Here is a 21044-nt window from a genome sequence, read left to right as displayed (position 1 = left end):
GTGTGTAGGACGTGGCAACGTTTTGGGTTTAGAGTGGGATGGGGGGCCCCTTTAAGGGTCTTCTGTATGGGGGCCCAGATTTTGTTGCTACACCCTCAGTATACAAGCTCAGTGACTCTTTTCAGCATCCACATTTACAGTCCCAGTGAAAGCAAAGGGGGACATTGTTCTTGGATGGGTCCAAACACTGCCTGATCACCAGATAAATATAGTGCAAATAATGGTGGAGGCTCTTGAAGTTGACTTTTCCTCTCCAGAATGAGTGGTTTTCAGGTGCAAGAGGAGGTTTGGCAATGACTGCCCTCCTTCCGCTACTTGCCATGTCCTGTGAGACCCATGTACCTAAATACTGTATAGTCTTTGCAAGGTTACAAATTCAGTACTACTCAGAGTTGGACCTTTCCCCCACACAGTGTCCATATTCACATCAATAATTGATCAGGTGAATGCCCCCGCTAAGATTTGCTAAAATCATTCGTACATTTCCTTGGTGGAACTGAGGCATCAATATTTCACCTGGTTGTTTGTTGAAAGAAAAAAAAAAGGTTTGAAATCTGTGTTATGGTGGTTTTGCTCTACCTATACTCTGGAAAAGAAGACAAATATGTTTCTACTTCCTCTCCTGTGCACCTCCTGCCAGCTGCTCCACATGGTGGACATTTTAGGTGGTCCTTCTCCCAGCAGGGGCTCATATAATTCATGTCCAAACATGAGGGAACTAGAATTTTTGATGATGTATTTGTCTTGTCCTGTCAGACCTACATCCGTACAGTGGAAGCTGCTTATGTCAACGCCGATAATGTTGACATACTGTAAGAGCACATTGCTGTAAAGTACAAAACCCAAAACCAGTGAAGTTGGCACGTTCTGTAATTCGTAAATAAAAACAGAATACCGTAATTTCCGGACTATAAGCCGCTACTTTTTCCCCTCGTTCTGGTCCCTGCGGCTTATACAAGGGTGCGGCTTATTTATGGCCTGTTCTTCTCCGACACCGACGAAGAGGATTTCGGTGGTTTTAGTACGCAGGAGGAAGACGATGACACAATGATTAAAGACTGACTTTTCATATACCGGTAGGCTGGTTATTTTGATAACGTACAGACGAGCACTTTGTATTACTTTGCACCGTTGTATTATTTGTACTCTGCACGAATGCTGTTCGCCATGTCAAAGATGTGAAAGTTTGATTGAATGATTGAAAGATTTATTGTTAATAAATGGGACGCTTTACGTTCCCAAACAGTCATCTCTGTCCCGACAATCCCCTCCGTGGTAGCAGGAAACCCTATATACTACGGTAATTACACATCAAAACCCTGCGGCTTATAGTCGGGTGCGGCTTATATATGGAGCAATCTGTATTTTCCCCTAAATTTAGCTGGTGCGGCTTATAGTCCAGAAATTACGGTACATTGATTTGCGCTAAGAAACTTATTTTTTTGTTGTTGCAAATAATCATTAACTTAGAATTTAATGGCAGCAACACATTGCAAAAAAGTTGGCACAGGGGCATTTTTACCACTGTGTTACATGGCCTTTCCTTTTAACAACACTCTGTAAATGTTTGGGAACTGAGGAGACACATTTTTTAAGCTTTTACAAGTGGAATTATTTCTTGATGTACAGCTTAAGTTGTTCAACAGTCCGGAGTCTCCGTTGTGGTATTTTAGGCTTCATAATGCGCCACACATTTTCAATAGGAGACAGGTGTGTACTACAGGCAGGCCAGTCTAGTACCAGCACTCTTTTACTATGAAGCCACACTGTTTTAACACATGTCTTGGCACTGTCTTGCTGAAATAAGCAGGGGCGTCCATGATAACGTTGCTTGGATGTCAACATATGTTGCTCCAAAACCTGTATGTACCTTTCAGCATTAATGGCGCCCCACAGATGTGTGTTACCCATGCCTTGGGCACTAACACATCCCCATACCATCACAGATGCTGGCTTTTCAACTTTGCACCTATAACAATCCGGATGGTTCTTTTCCTCTTTGGTCCGGAGGACACGACGTCCACAGTTTCCAAAAACAATCTGAAATGTGGACTCGTCAGACCACAGAACACTTTTCCACTTTGTATCAGTCCATCTTAGATGAGCTCAGGCCCAGCGAAGCCGACGGCGTTTCTGGGTGTTGTTGATAAACGGTTTTCGCCTTGCATAGGAGAGTTTTAACTTGCACTTACAGATGTAGCGACCAACTGTAGTTACTGACAGTGGGTTTCTGAAGTGTTCCTGAGCCCATGTGGTGATATCCTTTACACACTGATGTCGCTTGTTGATGCAGTACAGCCTGAGGGATCGAAGGTCACAGGCTTAGCTGCTTACGTGCAGTGATTTCTCCAGATTCTCTGAACCCTTTGATGATATTACGGAGCGTAGATGGTGAAATCCCTAAATTCCTTGCAATAGCTGGTTGAGAAAGGTTTTTCTTAAACTGTTCAACAATTTGCTCACACATTTGTTGACAAAGTGGTGACCCTCGCCCCATCCTTGTTTGTGAATGACTGAGCATTTCATGGAATCTACTTTTATACCCAATCATGGCACCCACCTGTTCCCAATTTGCCTGTTCACCTGTGGGATGTTCCGAATAAGTGTTTGATGAGCATTCCTCAACTTTATCAGTATTTATTGCCACCTTTCCCAACTTCTTTGTCACGTGTTGCTGGCATCAAATTCTAAAGTTAATGATTATTTGCAAAAAAAAAAATAAAGTTTATCAGTTTGAACATCAAATATGTTGTCTTTGTAGCATATTACCGTAATTTCCGGACTATAAGCCGCACCCGACTATAAGCCGCACCAGCTAAATTTAGGGGAAATTACAGATTGTTCCATATATAAGCCGCACCCGACTATAAGCCGCAGGGTTTTGATGTGTAATTAGCGTAGTATATAGGGGTTCCTGCTACCACGGAGGGGATTGTCGGGACAGAGATGACTGTTTGGGAACGCAAAGCGTCCCATTTATTAACAATAAATCTTTCAATCATTCAATCAAACTTTCACATCTTTGACATGGCGAACAGCATTCGTGCAGAGTACAAATAATACAACGGTGCAAAGTAATACAAAGTGCTCGCATGTACGTTATCAAAATAACCAGCCTACCGGTATATGAAAAGTCAGTCTTTAATCATTGTGTCATCGTCTTCCTCCTGCGTACTAAAACCACCGAAATCCTCTCCGTCGGTGTCGGAGAAGAACAGGCCGTAAATAAGCTGCACCCTTGTATAAGCCGCAGGGACCAGAACCAGGGGAAAAAGTAGCGGCTTATAGTCCGGAAATTACGGTAACTGAATATGGGTTGAAAATGATTTGCAAATCATTGTATTCCATTTATATTTACATCTAACACAATTTCCCAACTCATATGGAAACGGGGTTTGTAGATGAGCTTGGGCCTAGCGTAGCCAGCGGCGCGTCTGGGTGTTGTTGATAAATGGCTTTCGCTTTGCATAGTTGAGTTTTAACTTGCACTTACAGATGTAGCAACAACAAAAAAATCGCGATTCTTCTCCACTCCTTAATGCTTCAGTCACACGCAGGATTCTCACAGGAATGAGCCCTCCCAAAAAAAACAGCCTTGCCCCACTGTACATGCTGTATTTAGACAGGCAATCATCCACACTCATAATCAGTTGCTTTTAATAAGACATGTATAATCCATACCGGGATGTAAAATGTTGACGGCAACATCTCAAGTCTAATACGCTCGATTGGGATGGAACTATTTAGGTCTACCGGCACCCAGCGCCAGTGAATGTATGTGCAGAGGAAGGCTGAAATTGATCCGTTACGTCCAGAGGGTAAAGATGCCGAGAACAGGGAGAAGACACATCTATCATCTCACACACACACACACACACACACACACACACTTACTCTTGGATCTGCAATGTTATGCATTATGCCTCAGTCAGTCAAGGGTTGTTTCATTATACAACTCCGCTGAAGTAATCAGATTTATTACAGTCCTGATTGCAATTTCAAATACTAATCTGTAATCTATAATGCATTACATTTTGCAGAGCACTCTGAGGCCCGGCCGGTGAGAAATCGATGAGGGGCTGGTCAGTGAGCGAAAACAATGTTTTCATTAAGATTCAGACACAGCGGTAATTTAATTGAAGGAGGAAGTGAGAGACACGGACTGAAACCCTGATGTATAAAAAAAGACTTTGTCCATGCCAAGATTAGAGCAGCCAGTCATGACTAAGCACTACTTCCTTTTTCCAATCCCATGACATGCACCAAAGTGCCCTATCATCAGTGTGTGTGTGTGTGTGTGTGTGTTAGGGTTGTACGGTATACCTGTACTAATTAAGTACCGCGGTACTAATGACTTAAAGACTGTACTATACTACTTCTGAAAAATACCGCTGTTTATTACCGTATTTTCCGGACTATAAGGCGCACTTAAAATCCTTTCATTTTCTCAAAACTCGACCATGCACCTTATAACCCGGTGCGCCTAATGCACGGAATGATTCTGGTTGTGCTTGCCGACCTCGAAGCAACTTTATTTAATGATAAGTGTGACCAGTAGAAGGCAGTCAAACATAAGAGATACGTGTAGACTGCACTATGGTGGCAATATGACCCAAGTAAACAACACCAACATTTTATATGTTCCATTGGAAATATAGAACATTACACACGGCGCTCAAAAATCTATCAAAATGTTTTAGTACCACTTTGGTAAGCTATGAAGCCGCACCGCTTGATGGATTTATTTCCCATAAACTGCCAAGATACCTGTGGCAGTGGGGGCGTGGCTATGGGCGTGGTCACCATGACATCATCGAGTAATTTGCATAATTTACTACAATGATATGATTTTCTCTAAAAAGGCTCAAAAAATGTATACTTACTAATTAATAATAACAGTTTTGCTTTAAACGTCTATCAATCCATCCATTTTACAATATAATTACAACACTTTATGTACATATTTATATACAGATTTGAACAATAAGTTATTCAATGAAATATATTTATTAGTTGTGGTTCTTACAAAAAATATATCTTATAAAAATATAAAAGCTAAAATGTCTCTTAAAGCTCTGCCCCTTTAATTAGTGCACACTAAATAATTGAACTTTAGCCTACTACTACAACCATATTATTTACCAGCAACATAAAGTGAAACAGAGGCAGAGGTGTCCTGCCACAGTCAGTAACCAATAAACATAAAACAGTAGTGGTGGTAGATAGACACAAAGCTTCATCAAACATATGATCCACTGAAGAAAGAGCTCCAAAAATATTGATCCTACACTTCTCTTTTGTAAAGTAAATCTGAACAGCCGATATGGGCATCTACATCAACTATATGATTTGCCTGAGAAGCTGGACAGGACACAAAAAAAATAAATAAAATAAAATAAAAAATATTAAAAATATATATATATATTTTTAATTATTTCTTTTGTGGCGGCCTTAATTCTTTCGTGGCGGGCCGCCACAAATAAATGAATGTGTGGGAAACACTGGATTGTTGGCGCATTAAACATAAAAGTATTATTATGGTGTGTGTATAAGGCAAGACATATTATCTGCCGTTTTGTTTCGCAATATTATGCAAAAGCAACTTTTCTTACCTTCTGGTACCTGCCGATCTGTATTTGGGATCTGCATAAATCCTGAAAAATTGTGCGCGTCCGCCTTTGTAGCTTCTTCTTTTTCTCTATCTTCCTTTTATGGGACATTCATCCTCCGCTCTTGCCATTTCTAATATAAAGTAGTGTAAAGTTCTTACTTATATCTGTCACTAAACTCGCCATGAAAGCGCTAAAACATACCGGTGTAGTGAGTTTACATTATTCACCCAAGGAACTTTAGTTATTAGAGAGTTCCGGTCGAACTTAAACATCCATGCTAAACAATTTAGTAAACATTACTGTACACCAGCAATTAAAAATGATTCACTGCACAGTTTCAAGGGTGCACAAAAAAAAAAAAGATTTACATCCAAATCGCGATTATTCTCTAATCATCAAGTGCTCTGCTGTTTCCTCGCTTCCCTGCTCCCTGTAAATTTATTGTCGATCACAAATCATGCATTTCACCTGGAAAGTAGATGGCTGAGGATATAATCTGACAAGTTGGCACACTTTGACAGCCATTTAGGACCTGGAACTGGCACGAACGACACGAAAAGAGCTTGGTCAAGCAAGCTAGCAAGGCATTCTTGTTTTTTTATCAAGATGAGGGTGAAATGTTGGGACACTTTACATGTTTTTACCTGCGAGGTTGTTGCTAGTGGCCGTGCTGACTCGCTTCCATCTGGAAAAAAATAGTGATCATTGCATCCCTACTGCAATAAATATAGCCAATAATGCAATTTTACTGCATATGTCAGCAGCTAAATTAGAAAGCCTTTGTTTGTTTACTTACTACTAAAAGAAAAGTTGCTTCGTATGTTCACTTTTTTATTTAAAGGCCTAATCAAAGCCACTACTACCGACCACGCAGTCTGATAGTTTATATATCAATGATGAAATATTAACATTGCAACACATGCCAATACGGCCGGGTTAACTTATAAAGTGCAATTTTAAATTTCCCGCGAAACTTCCGGTTGAAAACGTCTATGTATGATGACGTATGCGCGTGACGTCAATCGTTGAAACGGAAGTATTCGGACACCATTGTATCCAATACAAAAAGTTTTGTTTTCATCGCAAAATTCCACAGTATTCTGGACATCTGTGTTGGTGAATCTTTTGCAATTTGTTTAATGAACAATGAAGACTGCAAAGAAGAAAGCTGTAGGTGGGATCTGTGTATTAGCGGCTGGCTGCAGCAACACAACCAGGAGGACTTTGATTTGGATAGCAGACGCGCTATTTGTCGCTAGCCGCCGACCGCATCGGTGATCGGGTGAAGTCCTTCGTTGCTCCGTCGATCGTTGGAACGCAGGTGAGCACGGGTGTTGATGAGCAGATGAGGGCTGGCATAGGTGGAGCGCTAATGTTTTTATCATAGCTCTGACGAGGTCCCGTAGCTAAGTTAGCTTCAATGGCGTCGTTAGCAACAGCATTGTTAAGCTTCGCCAGGCTGGAAAGCATTAACCGTGTAGTTACATGTCCATGGTTTAATAGTATTGTTGATTTTCTGTCTATCCTTCCAATCAGGGGTTTATTTATTTTGTTTCTATCTGCATTTAATCCCAATGCTATCACGTTAGCTCCGTAGCTAAAGTGCTTCGCCGATGTATTGTCGTGGAGATAAAAGTCACTGTGAATGTCCATTTCGCGTTCTCGACTCTCATTTTCAAGAGGATATAGTATCCGAGGTGGTTTAAAATACAAATCCGTGATCCACAATAGAAAAAGGAGAAAGTGTGGAATCCAATTAGCCCTTTTACCTAAGTTACGGTCAGAGCGAAAAAAGATACGTCCTGCACTGCACTCTAGCCCTTCACTCTCACGTTCCTCATCCATGAATCTTTCATCCTCGCTCAAATTAATGGGATAATCGTCGCTTTCTCGGTCGGAATCGCTCTCGCTGCTGGTGTAAACAATGGGGAAATGTGAGGAGCCTTTCAACCTGCGACGTCACGCTACTTCCGGTACAGGCAAGGCTTTTTTTTATCAGCGACCAAAAGTTGCAAACTTTATCGTTGTTGTTCTCTACTAAATCCTTTCAGCAAAAATATGGTAATATCGCGAAATGATCAAGTATCACACACAGAATAGATCTGCTAATCCCCGTTTAAATAAAAAAAATTCATTTCTGTAGGCCTTTAAGGACAAACTTGCAATAATAAACATATGTTTAGGAACCGTAAGATTTTGTTCTTTTAAAATAAGCCAATAATGCCATTTTTTGTGGTCCCCTTTATTTTGAAAAGTACCAAAAAGTACCGAAAAGTATCAAAATAATTGTGGTACCGGTACCAAAATATTGGTATCGGGACAACACTAATATATATACACTACCGTTCAAATGTTTGGGGTCACCCAAACAATTTTGTGGAATAGCCTTCATTTCTAAGAACAAGAATAGACTGTCGAGTTTCAAATGAAAGTTCTCTTTTTCTGGCCATTTTGAGCGTTTAATTGACCCCACAAATGTGATGCTCCAGAAACTCAATCTGCTCAAAGGAAGGTCAGTTTTGTATCTTCTGTAACGAGCTAAACTGTTTTCAGATGTGTGAACATGATTGCACAAGGGTTTTCTAATCATCAATTACCCTTCTGAGCCAATGAGCAAAACACATTGTACCATTAGAACACTGGAGTGATAGTTGCTGGAAATGGGCCTCTATACACCTATGTAGATATTGCACCAAAAACCAGACATTTGCAGCTAGAATAGTCATTTACCACATTAGCAATGTATAGAGTGTATTTCTTTAAAGTTAAGACTAGTTTAAAGTTATCTTCATTGAAAAGTACAGTGCATTTCCTTCAAAAATAAGGACATTTCAATGTGACCCCAAACTTTTGAACGGTAGTGTAAATAATTAAGAAAATGTACCATTTGGTCCCTTCTCCAAATTGTTGCCTCTGGAGGTCACCATGACAAAAGATGGAAACTATTTTTACCCACAAAAGCCTTCAGTTCACTGTCAGCCAACATCCACGACACACTGCACTTGAAGTCGGATATTTGTGTTCTGTCATCCGCCGTAGAACATCTGCCAAACAACAGAGAAGGTCCTACTTGTGCGAATCTGCGTGAGCATTTCCAAAAAATAAATAAAAATAAAAGGTTTCTCCTGCCAAAAACAGGGATGTTAAATTCTTCAGGAGGTGACCCCTCAGACAGTTGAGGTTAAAGAGCTGCTCCGGCATCATATTTTCAGCGACTAGGCTGCCTTTCAACACAGCAGCTGGTTGTCTACTTCACGTTTTTTTTCCTCTTGGCTCGCTGCATGGCTCCGTCTCTGCAAACTGGATCTCTATTTGGAGTCTTTGAGTGTGTGTGTGTGTGTGTGTGTTCGCACAATACACACACAGGCAGAGCTGCTCAGGGAAAAGTGCAGCGTCAGGGTCTGTCGAGGGCAGGCGCAAATCTTCCTGACAGCTTCCCCTTTATCCTCCTCCTCCTCCTCCTCCACCCTCCAGCATCATGACCAGCATCCAACAAACCCCATCTATCATCTTCCATCTGATGATGGCCTGCACATCTTTCTCTTCAACACCTCCTTGTCCTCAGCGCCCTCCCAAAAGAGTCACCCCTGGTCCTTCCTTCCTCCTCTCCTTTCCCCTCACACTGGGGGGAAAAAAAAACAAAACAGGAAGCATGACAAATGCAACAAATTTAGACTTTTCCTGTAATGTGTTCAATTGTTCATCTCTACTCGTTATGTCAGGGCTAGTCACCTGGCCCGGGGATGACATCATACCAACCCCCCCCCGAGTTCAGTTCAACTTGCGAGACCACCATTTCCCAACCAACAACGTGGAACCAACATGAGACATCGTTGTCTCAATTTAGAAATACAACTATTTTGCAATGTTGTTTAGAAGTCAGTTTTAAAGGCCTACTGAAACCCACTACTACCGACCACGCAGTCTGATAGTTTATATATCAATGATGAAATCTTAACATTATAACACATGCCAATACGGCCTGGTTAACTTATAAAGTGACATTTTAAATTTGCCGCTAAACTTCCGGTTCGAAACGCCTCTGAGGATGACGTATGCGCGTGACGTAGACCGGGGAACACGGGTATGCCTTCCACATTGAAGCCAATACGAAAAAGCTCTGTTTTCATTTCATAATTCCACAGTTTTCTGGACATCTGTGTTCGTGAATCTGTTTCAATCATGTTCATTGCATTATGGAGAAGGAAGCTGAGCAAGCAAAGAAGAAAGTTGTCGGTGCGAAATGGACGTATTTTTCGAACGTAGTCAGCCACAACAGTACACAGCCGGCGCTTCTTTGTTTACATTCCCGAAAGATGCAGTCAAGATGGAAGAACTCGGATAACAGAGACTCTAACCAGGAGGACTTTTGACTTCGATACACAGACGCCTGTAGAGAACTGGGACAACACAGACTCTTACCAGGATTACTTTGATTTGGATGACAAAGACGCAGACGTGCTACTGTGAGTATGCAGCTTTAGCTTCTAAACATTTGATCGCTTGACCGTATGTGCGCAACTTTTTTTTGCGTATGTACGTAACTTTTTAAAAATATATAAGCTTTATGAACCTTGGGTTAGGTGAACGGTCTTTTGGGCTGAGTGATTGTGTGTGTTGATCAGGTGTTTGAATTGTATTGGCGTGTTCTATGGAGCTAGGAGCTAGCATAGGAGCTAGGAGCTAGAATAACACGTACCGTACCGTACGTGCGCGTCACGTACGTAACTTTTAAAAAATATATAAGCTTTATGAACCTTGGGTTAGGTGAACGGTCTTTTGGGCTGAGTGATTGTGTGTGTTGATCAGGTGTTTGAATTGTATTGGCGTGTTCTATGGAGCTAGGAGCTAGCATAGGAGCTAGGAGCTAGCATAACACGTACCGTACCGTACGTGCGCGTCACGTACGTAACTTTTTAAAAATATATAAGCTTTATGAACCTTGGGTTAGGTGAACGGTCTTTTGGGCTGAGTGATTGTGTGTGTTGATCAGGTGTTTGAATTGTATTGGCGTGTTCTATGGAGCTAGGAGCTAGCATAGGAGCTAGGAGCTAGCATAACACGTACCGTACCGTACGTGCGCGTCACGTACGTAACTTTTTAAAAATATATAAGCTTTATGAACCTTGGGTTAGGTGAACGGTCTTTTGGGCTGAGTGATTGTGTGTGTTGATCAGGTGTTTGAATTGTATTGGCGTGTTCTATGGAGCTAGGAGCTAGCAGAGGAGCTAGGAGCTAGCATAACAAACACGCAGGTGTTTTTATGCAGGATTAATTTGTGGCATGTTAAATATAAGCCTGGTTGTGTTGTGGCTAATAGAGTATATATATGTCTTGTGTTTATTTACTGTTGTAGTCATTCCCAGCTGAATATCAGGTCACCCCCGGCTCTCACAGCATCTTCCCTATCTGAATAGCTTCAACTCCCCACTAGTCCTTCACTTGCACTTTACTCATCCACAAATCTTTCATCCTCGCTCAAATTAATGGGGAAATTGTCGCTTTCTCGGTCCGAATCTCTCTCACTTCATGCGGCCATCATTGTAAACAATAGGGAACTTTGCGTTTATGTTCAACTGACTACGTCACGCTACTTCCGGTAGGGGCAAGCCTTTTTTTTATCAGATACCAAAAGTTGCAATCTTTATCGTCGTTGTTCTATACTAAATCCTTTCAGCAAAAATATGGCAATATCGCGAAATGATCAAGTATGACACATAGAATAGATCTGCTATCCCCGTTTAAATAAAAAAAAATCATTTCAGTAGGCCTTTAAAGGCCTACTGAAAGCCACTACTACCGACCACGCAGTCTGATAGTTTATATATCAATGATGAAATCTTAACATTGCAACACATGCCAATACGGCCGGGTTAACTTATAAAGTGCAATTTTAAAATTCCCGCCACACTTCCGATTGAAAAAGCCTTCGGAGGATGAGTATGCGCGTGACGTCAATCATTGAACCGGAAGTATTGGTACCCCATTGAATACAATACAAAAAAGGTCTGTTTTCATTTCATAATTCCACAGTATTCTGGACATCTGTATTGGTGAATCTTTTGCAATTTGTTTAATGAACAATGGAGGCTGCAAAGAAGAACGTTGTAGGTGGGATCGGTGTATAGCGGCTGGCTGTAGCAACACAACAAGGATTACTCACTTGGATAGCAGACGCGCTAGCCGATGCTAACCGGCCACCGCACGGATGATCGGGTGAAGTCCTTCGTCGCGCCGTCAATCGCTGGAACGCAGGTGAGCACGGGTGTTGATGAGCTGGGCAGATGAGGGCTGGCTGGCGTAGGTGGAGCGCTAATGTTTTTATCATAGCTCTGTGAGGTCCGGTTGCTAAGTTGCTAAGTTAGCCTTAGCGTCGTTAGCAACAGCATTGTTAAGCTTTGCCAGGCTGCGATCTATTAACCGTGTAGTTACATGTACATGGTTTAATACTATTGTTGATCTTCTGTCTATCCTTCCAGTCAGGGATTTATTTATTTTGTTTCTATCTGCATTTGAGACAGATGCTCGTAGCTATCACGTTAGCTCGTAGCTAATGCTAATGAGCTTCGTCGATGTATTGTCGTGGAGATACAAGTCACTGTTAATGTCCATTTCGGGTTCTCGACTCTCATTTTCAAGAGGATATAGTATCCGAGGTGGTTTAAAATACAAATCCGTGACCCACAATAGAAAAAGGAGAGAGTGTGGAATCCAATGAGCCAGCTTGTACCTAAGTTACGGTCAGAGCGAAAAAAAATATGTATTTCACTGCATTCTAGTCCGTCACTCTAACGTTCCTCGTCCACGAATCTTTCATCCTCGCTCAAATTAATGGGGTAATGGTCCGAATAGCTCTAGCTGCGTTGAAAACAATAGGAAAATATGAGGGAGTGAACAACTGACAACGTCATCACGCTACTTCCGGTAGGGGCAAGGTTTTTTTTTATCAGAGACCAAAAGTTGCAAACTTTATCGACGTTGTTCTATACTAAATCCTTTCAGCAAAAATATGGCAATATCGCAAAATGATCAAGTATGACACAGAATGGATCTGCTATCCCCGTTTAAATAAAAAAAATTCATTTCAGTAGGCCTTTAAAGGACGTGTACGTATAATAAATGTTGTGTCAATGTTTTGTGCCAGCTGGGCAAAGGTTCAACTTCCTTAGTTATACCAGTGGTGTTCCCCAAGGTTCCGTTTTAGGTCCTCTCTTTTTTATCATTTGGGTTATTCAACTGGTGGCCCGCGAGTTCTGTTAAAAAAAAAAAAAATCACATTTTTGCAAAAGATTCCAAAAACACTACAGTGCTTTTATTGAGATGATAAAGGGTAAGAGCACAATTTATTTTTGTAATTTTGCTTATTTACAATCCTCACGTAAGACAAGAACATATGTATTTCTTTATTGTATGCATTCTAGATAGATAGATAGATAGATAGATAGATAGATAGATAGATAGATAGTACTTCATTGATTCCTTCAGGAGAGTTCCCTCAGGAAAATTAAAATTCCAGCATCAGTGTACAAAATTGAGATTGAATTTAAAAAGTAAATGATGGGAGTATAAATGGAAACAAAATAGAAAATATTACACTAGAATAAAAATAAAAAGCAACAATGAGAATAAAAATATAACAGTAAAATAAGAATACAACAAGCGAAGTAAAGTTAAAGTTAAAAAGTACCAATGATTGTCACACACACACTAGATGTGGCGAAATTATTCTCTGCATTTGACCCATCACCCTTGATCACCCCCTGGGAGGTGAGGGGAGCAGTGAGCAGCAGCGGTGGCCGCGCCCAGGAATCATTTTTGGTGATTTAACCCCCAATTCCAACCCTTGATGCTGAGTGCCAAGCAGGGAGGTAATGGGTCCCATTTTTATAGTCTTTGGTATGACTCGGTTGGGGTTTGAACTCACAACTTACCGATCTCAGGCCGGACACTCTAACCCAGGGGTCCCCAAACTTTTTGACTCAGGGGGCCGCGTTGGGTTAAAACAATTTGTCCGAGGGCCGGGCTGTATATATATATATACATATATATATATATATATATATATATATATATATATATATATATATATATATATATATATATATATATATATATATATATATATATATATATATATATATATATATATATACACACACTACCGTTCAAAAGTTTGGGGTCACCCAAACAATTTTGTGGAATAGCCTTCATTTCTAAGAACAAGAATAGACTGTTGAGTTTCAGATGAAAGTTCTCTTTTTCTGGCCATTTTGAGCGTTTAATTGACCCCACAAATGTGATGCTCCAGAAACTCAATCTGCTAAAAGGAAGGTCAGTTTTGTAGCTTCTGTAACGAGCTAAACTGTTTTCAGATGTGTGAACATGATTGCACAAAGGTTTTCTAATCATCAATTAGCCTTCTGAGCCAATGAGCAAACACATTGTACCATTAGAACACTGGAGTGATAGTTTCTGGAAATGGGCCTCTATACACCTTTGTAGATATTGCACCAAAAACCAGACATTTGCAGCTAGAATAGTCATTTACCACATTAGCAATGTATAGAGTGTATTTCTTTAAAGTTAAGACTAGCTTAAAGTTATCTTCATTGAAAAGTACAGTGCCTTTCCTTCAAAAATAAGGACATTTCAATGTGACCCCAAACTTTTGAACGGTAGTGTACATAATAGATATATATATATATATATATATATATATATATATATATATATATATATATATATATATATATATATATATATATATATATATATATATATAGCGCACTTTCCGCGCGCGCGATGTCACATTATCGATGAGAAAATGCATTTTTAGACAATATGATTTGCCTGAGCGGCTAGGAGACACCGTGAGTAGCAAGCGGTACAAAGTGGATAAGAAAAGACAGAAAAAAATAATTTATATATACAGGTATATATATATATTTTATTTTATTTATTTATTTATTTATTTTTATACTTGTGACTTCCCGCGGGCCTGATTTTGGACGCTGGCGGGCCGTAGTTTGGGGACCCCTGCTCTAACCACTAGGCCACAGAGTAGTTAAATACGGCAAGTACGAGGTGGCTAGCAATGCAGCTAATTGGAGTACTCTATTCTGCCCGTCAAGCCTTTTAAAAAAACATCAACAAACCGCCAACAATACTCCATTTACATGTTGTGACCTGATTATTAACCAAGTAGTAGCGATATTGTTGTCATAAGCGCGAACGCAGACAAATTATTTTTAGCGTGATCACAGAGTTAACTATCTTATGCTGCTATATTGACATATTGAGCTGCTGCTGCATCGCCTCTGAGTTGGTGGAAGTTAATTTGAGATCATAAATCGTGCCTCTCACCTGGATAGTAGAAGGTTGTGGACATAAACTGAGAAGTTGGTCAACTTTGACATCCAACTCATACTTGCTTGTTTGCGGCACACTTCGCACACATTTTATACATTTTTTGGTAAGATATAAACATCCTATCAGTCGACTTCCCAGTGAGAGCAGACGTTGTGCAGTAAGTGATTGTTTTATTATGTTTGAAGTTTGTAACTCTTGTTCAGTACTTAGCAATACTGCTTCATGATGCTTAGTGTTAAGCGAAGGTTGTGATACGTCTGTTGAAATGAAAACGCCGCCGTATCCTTAAAATGAGCAAGATACGTAAATATTACATGTTGTTATGAATGTGCCTGTTACTACGTTATAGATATACTCACAGTGTGTAAATAAAATGTTGATGGAGGCGTTGGATGTCCTTTAAAGGGCTTTATGGGCGAAATAGAGCAACTCATATTGGCTCCATTGTTAGCTGACTTTTGCTACCGTTTATATACGAGTTAAAATGGATCAAAACCAAAAACGTGTTCTTGTTTTACATAAGGATTGTGAATAATGGACACAATTCCCAAAAGAGTGCATTTCCCCTTTAAGTCCTCTTCTTTTTGGCAGTTAAACATTTTTTTCATCATGTGATTTATGTAACTAAGGTGTTGCTGTAGCTTGTTTACTTCATCTGCAGTCAGTAGTCATTTGTTCAACTTCTTTCGTTATACTCGTGGCGTTCCTCAAGGTTCCATTTCAGGTCCTCTCTTTTTCGTCACGGTGGCTCGCAAATTCAGTTAAAAAAAAAACTTGTGAGAGACTCATATATTTTTGCAGAACAGCCTTAAAAACAGTAGAACGCTCCTGTAACTCTGACAAAATTGACCAAAATCAAACGTCTACTCTCGAAGTTGCGGGTTCTTGGGAATATTCAAAACAAAACTAATAGGGAAGAGCTGTGGCTCCCAAAATAAACGAGTTAAATAAATCTTTATGTTCCTTCCTTATGTCCCCATTGGTCTCGTCCACTGTCGATAATGCTGATCGGAGACTGTCCCATGCCCACGTAAATGTAGACCTCTGATACTCAGACACTCCCTCGGGTCTTGGCCCGTCTGATCGATGATGTAACTGCAACGATTGTGTGTGTGTGTGTAAGTGTTGAACTTAACGCTGATGGAACGATCCCGATCAATATATGTTAAAGCCATAATGAGTAATTGATTAATTGTCCTGGAGATTACAGTACACAGTCTGCACTCCCGGTCTCACACACAGGGACACACAAGAGTGTACTGATCCATAGGTCTGTGGAACATCTGAGGAGTTCTTGCCAGACCAAAACGCTCTCCCCGTTTCCCTGGCTTCCTCTAACGTACCAAAAATGTGTATGTTAGCTTAATTGCAGACTCTGAATCATCCATAGATATGTTTGTTTGTTTATGTGCCCTATGATTGACCAGCCCTCTGAAGTCAGATCACCCTTGACCCTAACAAAGACAAGCATGCTCACAAGTCCTCTGTGGATTGGAACTGTTCTTGGATGTCACTGCCAATGATGTCATCAAGTAAATACTAAATCATCATAATCACGTCAAGTGTGTAAATAATAATTAACACACAGTACACTAACGGTGGATCTTCCATGTTCATTGAAAAACACTCTCGAGATGTTCCTGTCTGTGTTCTACTAAGTGGCTGAACTTTAACTAATTATAATGAATGTGTTGTAGCTCTCCAAAGGCAAACTAATAGCAATTTAAGAAAATTGGATAGTGTAGGAAAGGGTAGGGTAGGACAGATTCTATTAATCACACAATCGGGGAATTCCAGGGTTGCAGTGCAGATTCTAAACACAGTAAAAAAGGTCAAAATGTAACAAAAAACACAATAGAAAACTAAAATTAATAATAACGAGATGAGGCAATTCCTGAAGGAATGCTCCAATGCTGAAGTTGAAGTGAAATGCTGACATAATGTAGTATGAATGTAAAAATAGTTTGAATGTAGAAATGGTTTGAATGTTGAAGAGTTTGAATTTCCAGGAAAACTGGAATTTGGTTTGGAACTTGGGAAAGTGTTTGTTTGAATGTCCAGGATGAGTGGAATGTGTTGATGTTGAAATGGTTTGAATAGGTTGAAAAATGTGGGAATCGTGCAACATGGAAAAATGGCCCATTCTTTTCAATGGGAATTTCATGGAAGTTTGGGAATTTAGGGAAAAAGAGGGAATTTTTTGGAAAATGCTAAGAAATGTTCTGAATGAGTTGGTGTTGGAATTTTTCAAATCGGTCGAGAAATGCTGAAGCAGTAACATTTTTAATTGAGAAATGGTATTTCGGAATTTCGGGAAAACCGGGTATTGTTCCAGATCCAAAAAAAAACCTTCATTTTTTGAATCGGATGAAAAATGTGGGAATTGTGGAACTTTGAAAAACATACCATTAATTTCAATGGGAACTTCAAAGAAATTTGGGAATTTCGGAAAAAGCGTGAATTTTTTGGAAAATATTAAACAACTTGTATGGTCTGAATGAGTTGAAATGGTTGGTGTTGGAATTTTTCAAATTGGTCGAGAAATGTTGTAGTAGTAACATTTTTAATTGAGAAATGGTATTTCGGAATTTCGGGAAAACCGGGTATTGTTCCAGATCCAAAAAAAAACCCTTCATTTTTTGGAATCGGATGAAAAATGTGGGAATTGTGGAACTTTGAAAAACGTTCCATTAATTTCAATGGGAACTTCAAAGAAATTTGGGAATTTTGGAAAAAGCGTGAATTTTTTGGAAAATATTAAACAACTTGTATGGTCTGAATGAGTTGAAATGGTTGGTGGTGGAATTTTTCAAATTGGTCGAGAAATGCTGAAGCAGTAACACTTTTAATTGAGAAATGGTATTTCGGAATTTCGGGAAAACCGGGTATTGTTCCAGATCCAAAAAAAAACCTTCATTTTTTGAATCGGATGAAAAATGTGGGAATTGTGGAACTTTGAAAAACGTTCCATTAATTTCAATGGGAACTTCAAAGAAATTTGGGAATTTCGGAAAAAGCGTGAATTTTTTGGAAAATATTAAACAACTTGTATGGTCTGAATGAGTTGAAATGGTCGAGAAATGTTGTAGTAGTAACATTTTTAATTGAGAAATGGTATTAAGGAATTTCGGGAAAACCAGAAATATTTCCAGTTCGAAAAACCAACTCGTTTTTTGTCCTGATTAAGAGGAATGATTTGACGGTGGAACGGTTGAAGTGGGTTGAAAAATGTGTAAGGAGTAGTCGACAGAAAAAAGGGTGAAAAAACAGGAATTTTGGAAAATCCTGGAATTTTTTTTTAACTTGGAAAAATGATAGTTTCAATGTTGTTTGAAGATGGAATGGTTTGAATCAATTGAAAAATGTGGAAATGGTGGAGGTTTGAAAAATGGCAAATTCACTTTGAATGGGAAAAATGTCTGGAAATCTGGGAATTTTTGGAATTTGTCAAGGGAAAGCCTGTGATGAAATGTAACAAAAAAATACAATAGAAAACTAAAATTAATAATAACTAGATGAGGTAATTCCTGAAGGAATGCTCCAATGCTGAAGTTGAAGTGAAATGCTGACAGAATGTAGTATGAATGTAAAAATAGTTTGAATGTAGAAATGGTTTGAATGTTGAAGAGTTTGAATTTCCAGGAAAACTGGAATTTGGTTTGGAACTTGGGAAAGTGTTAGTTTGAATGTCCAGGATGAGTGGAACGTGTTGATGTTGAAATGGTTTGAATAGGTTGAAAAATGTGGAATCGTGCGACATGGAGAAATGTCCCATTCTTTTCAATGGGAATTTCATGGAAGTTTGGGAATTTAGGGAAAAAGAGGGAATTTTTTTGAAAATGCTAAGAAATGTTCTGAATGAGTTGGTGTTGGAATTTTTCAAATCGGTCGAGAAATGCTGAAGCAGTAACATTTTTAATTGAGAAATGGTATTTCGGAATTTCGGGAAAACCGGGAATGGTTCCAGATCCCCAAAAAAACCTTAATGTTTTAATCGGATGAAAAATGTGAGAATTGTGGAACTTTGAAAAACGTTCCATTCATTTCAATGGGAATTTAATGTAAATTTGGGAATTTTGGCAAAAGCGGGATTTTTTTGGAAAATATTAAACAACTTGAATGGTCTGAATGAGTGGAAATGGTTGGTGTTGGAATTTTTCAAATTGGTCGAGAAATGTTGTAGTAGTAAAATTTTTAATTGAGAAATGGTATTAAGGAATTCCAGGAATTTCAGGAAAACCGGAAATGTTTCCAGTTCGAAAAACAAACTCGTTTTTGTCCTGATTAAGAGGAATGATTTGACGGTGGAACGGTTGAAGTGGGTTGAAAAATGTGGAAGGAGTAGTCGACAGAAAAAAGGGTGAAAAAACAGGAATTTTGGAAAATCCTGGAATTTTTTTTTTTAACTTGGAAAAATGATAGTTGGAATGTTGTTTGAAGGTGGAATGGTTTGAATCAATTGGAAAATGTGGAAATGGTGGAGGTTTGAAAAATGGCCAATCCACTTTGAATGGGAAAAATGTCTGGAAATCTGGGAATTTTTGGAATTTGTCAAGGGAAAGCCTGCGATGAAATGTAACAAAAAATACAATAGAAAACTAAAATTAATAATAACTAGATGAGGCAATTCCTGAAGGAATGCTCCAATGCTGAAGTTGAAGTGAAATGCTGACATAATGTAGTATGAATATAAGAATAGTTTGAATGTAGAAATGGTTTGAATGTTGAAGAGTTTGAATTTCCAGGAAAACTGGAATTTGGTTTGGAACTTGGGAAAGTGTTAGTTTGAATGTCCAGGATGAGTGGATTGTGTTGATGTTGAAATGGTTTGAATAGGTTGAAAAATGTGGGAATCGTGCAACATGGAGAAATGTCCCATTCTTTTCAATGGGAATTTCATGGAAGTTTGGGAATTTAGGGAAAAAGAGGGAATTTTTTGGAAAATGCTAAGAAACGTTCTGAATGAGTTGGTGTTGGGATTTTTCAAATCGGTCGAGAAATGCTGAAGCAGTAACATTTTTAATTGAGAAATGGTATTTCGGAATTTTGGGAAAACCGGGAATGGTTCCAGATCCCAAAAAAAACCTTAATGTTTTAATCGGATGAAAAATGTGAGAATTGTGGAACTTTGAAAAACGTTCCATTCATTTCATTGGGAATTTCATGAAAATTTGGGAATGTCGGAAAAAGCGGGAATTTTTTGGAAAATATTAAACAACTTGTATGGTCTGAATGAGTTGAAGTGGTTGGTGTTGGAATTTTTCAAATTGGTCGAGAAATGTTGTAGTAGTAACATTTTTAATTGAGAAATGGTATTTCGGAATTTCGGGAAAACCGGGTATTGTTCCAGATCCAAAAAAAAACCTTCATTTTTTGAATCGGATGAAAAATGTGGGAATTGTGGAACTTTGAAAAACGTTCCATTAATTTCAATGGGAACTTCAAAGAAATTTGGGAATTTCGGAAAAAGCGTGAATTTTTTGGAAAATATTAAACAACTTGTATGGTCTGAATGAGTTGAAATGGTCGAGAAATGTTGTAGTAGTAACATTTTTAATTGAGAAATGGTATTAAGGAATTTCGGGAAAACCGGAAATATTTCCAGTTCGAAAAACAAACTCGTTTTTGTCCTGATTAAGAGGAATGATTTGACGGTGGAACGGTTGAAGTGGGTTGAAAAATGTGGAAGGGAGTAGTCGACAGAAAAAAGGGTTAAAAAACAGGAATTTTGGAAAATCCTGGAATTTTTTTTTAACTTGGAAAAATGATAGTTGAAATGTTGTTTGAAGGTGGAATGGTTTGAATCAATTGAAAAATGTGGAAATGGTGGAGGTTTGAAAAATGCCCAATTCATTTTGAATGGGAAAAATGTCCCGCAAAAACTGGAATTCTGGGAAATCTGGGAATTTTTGGAATTTGTCAAGGGAAAGCCTGCGATTCCCGAATAGGCTGAACAGTTTGAAGTTGGAACGGTTTGAATCGGGTGAAAAATGTTGACGGTAGAGCGCGCCAAAATCTGGAGAAGAAGAAGTTGAAGAAGTTGAATAAATAGATGAATTTTGG

General features: G+C 39.1%; 2 protein-coding genes across 3 annotated transcripts in view; both read left to right on the top strand.

The window, feature by feature from the left end:
* LOC133663220 (neuropilin-2-like) overlaps positions 1–21044 on the top strand; it is a 342926-nt gene that overhangs the window by 59889 nt on the left and 261993 nt on the right. The window lies entirely within an intron of this gene.
* LOC133663222 (frizzled-7-like) overlaps positions 10038–21044 on the top strand; it is a 791936-nt gene continuing 780929 nt past the window's right edge. Inside the window, exon 1 of the mRNA XM_062067534.1 lies at positions 10038–10078. The gene's annotated coding sequence lies outside the window, so the exon portion shown is untranslated. The remainder of the gene's footprint in view (positions 10079–21044) is intronic.

The sequence above is a fragment of the Entelurus aequoreus genome, linkage group LG13 (genome assembly GCF_033978785.1).
Source record: "Entelurus aequoreus isolate RoL-2023_Sb linkage group LG13, RoL_Eaeq_v1.1, whole genome shotgun sequence".
In the NCBI taxonomy this organism is placed as follows: Eukaryota; Metazoa; Chordata; class Actinopteri; order Syngnathiformes; family Syngnathidae; genus Entelurus; species Entelurus aequoreus.
The sequence above is the reverse complement of the archived record's forward strand: the minus strand, read 5'-3'. Positions and strand labels throughout refer to the sequence as shown.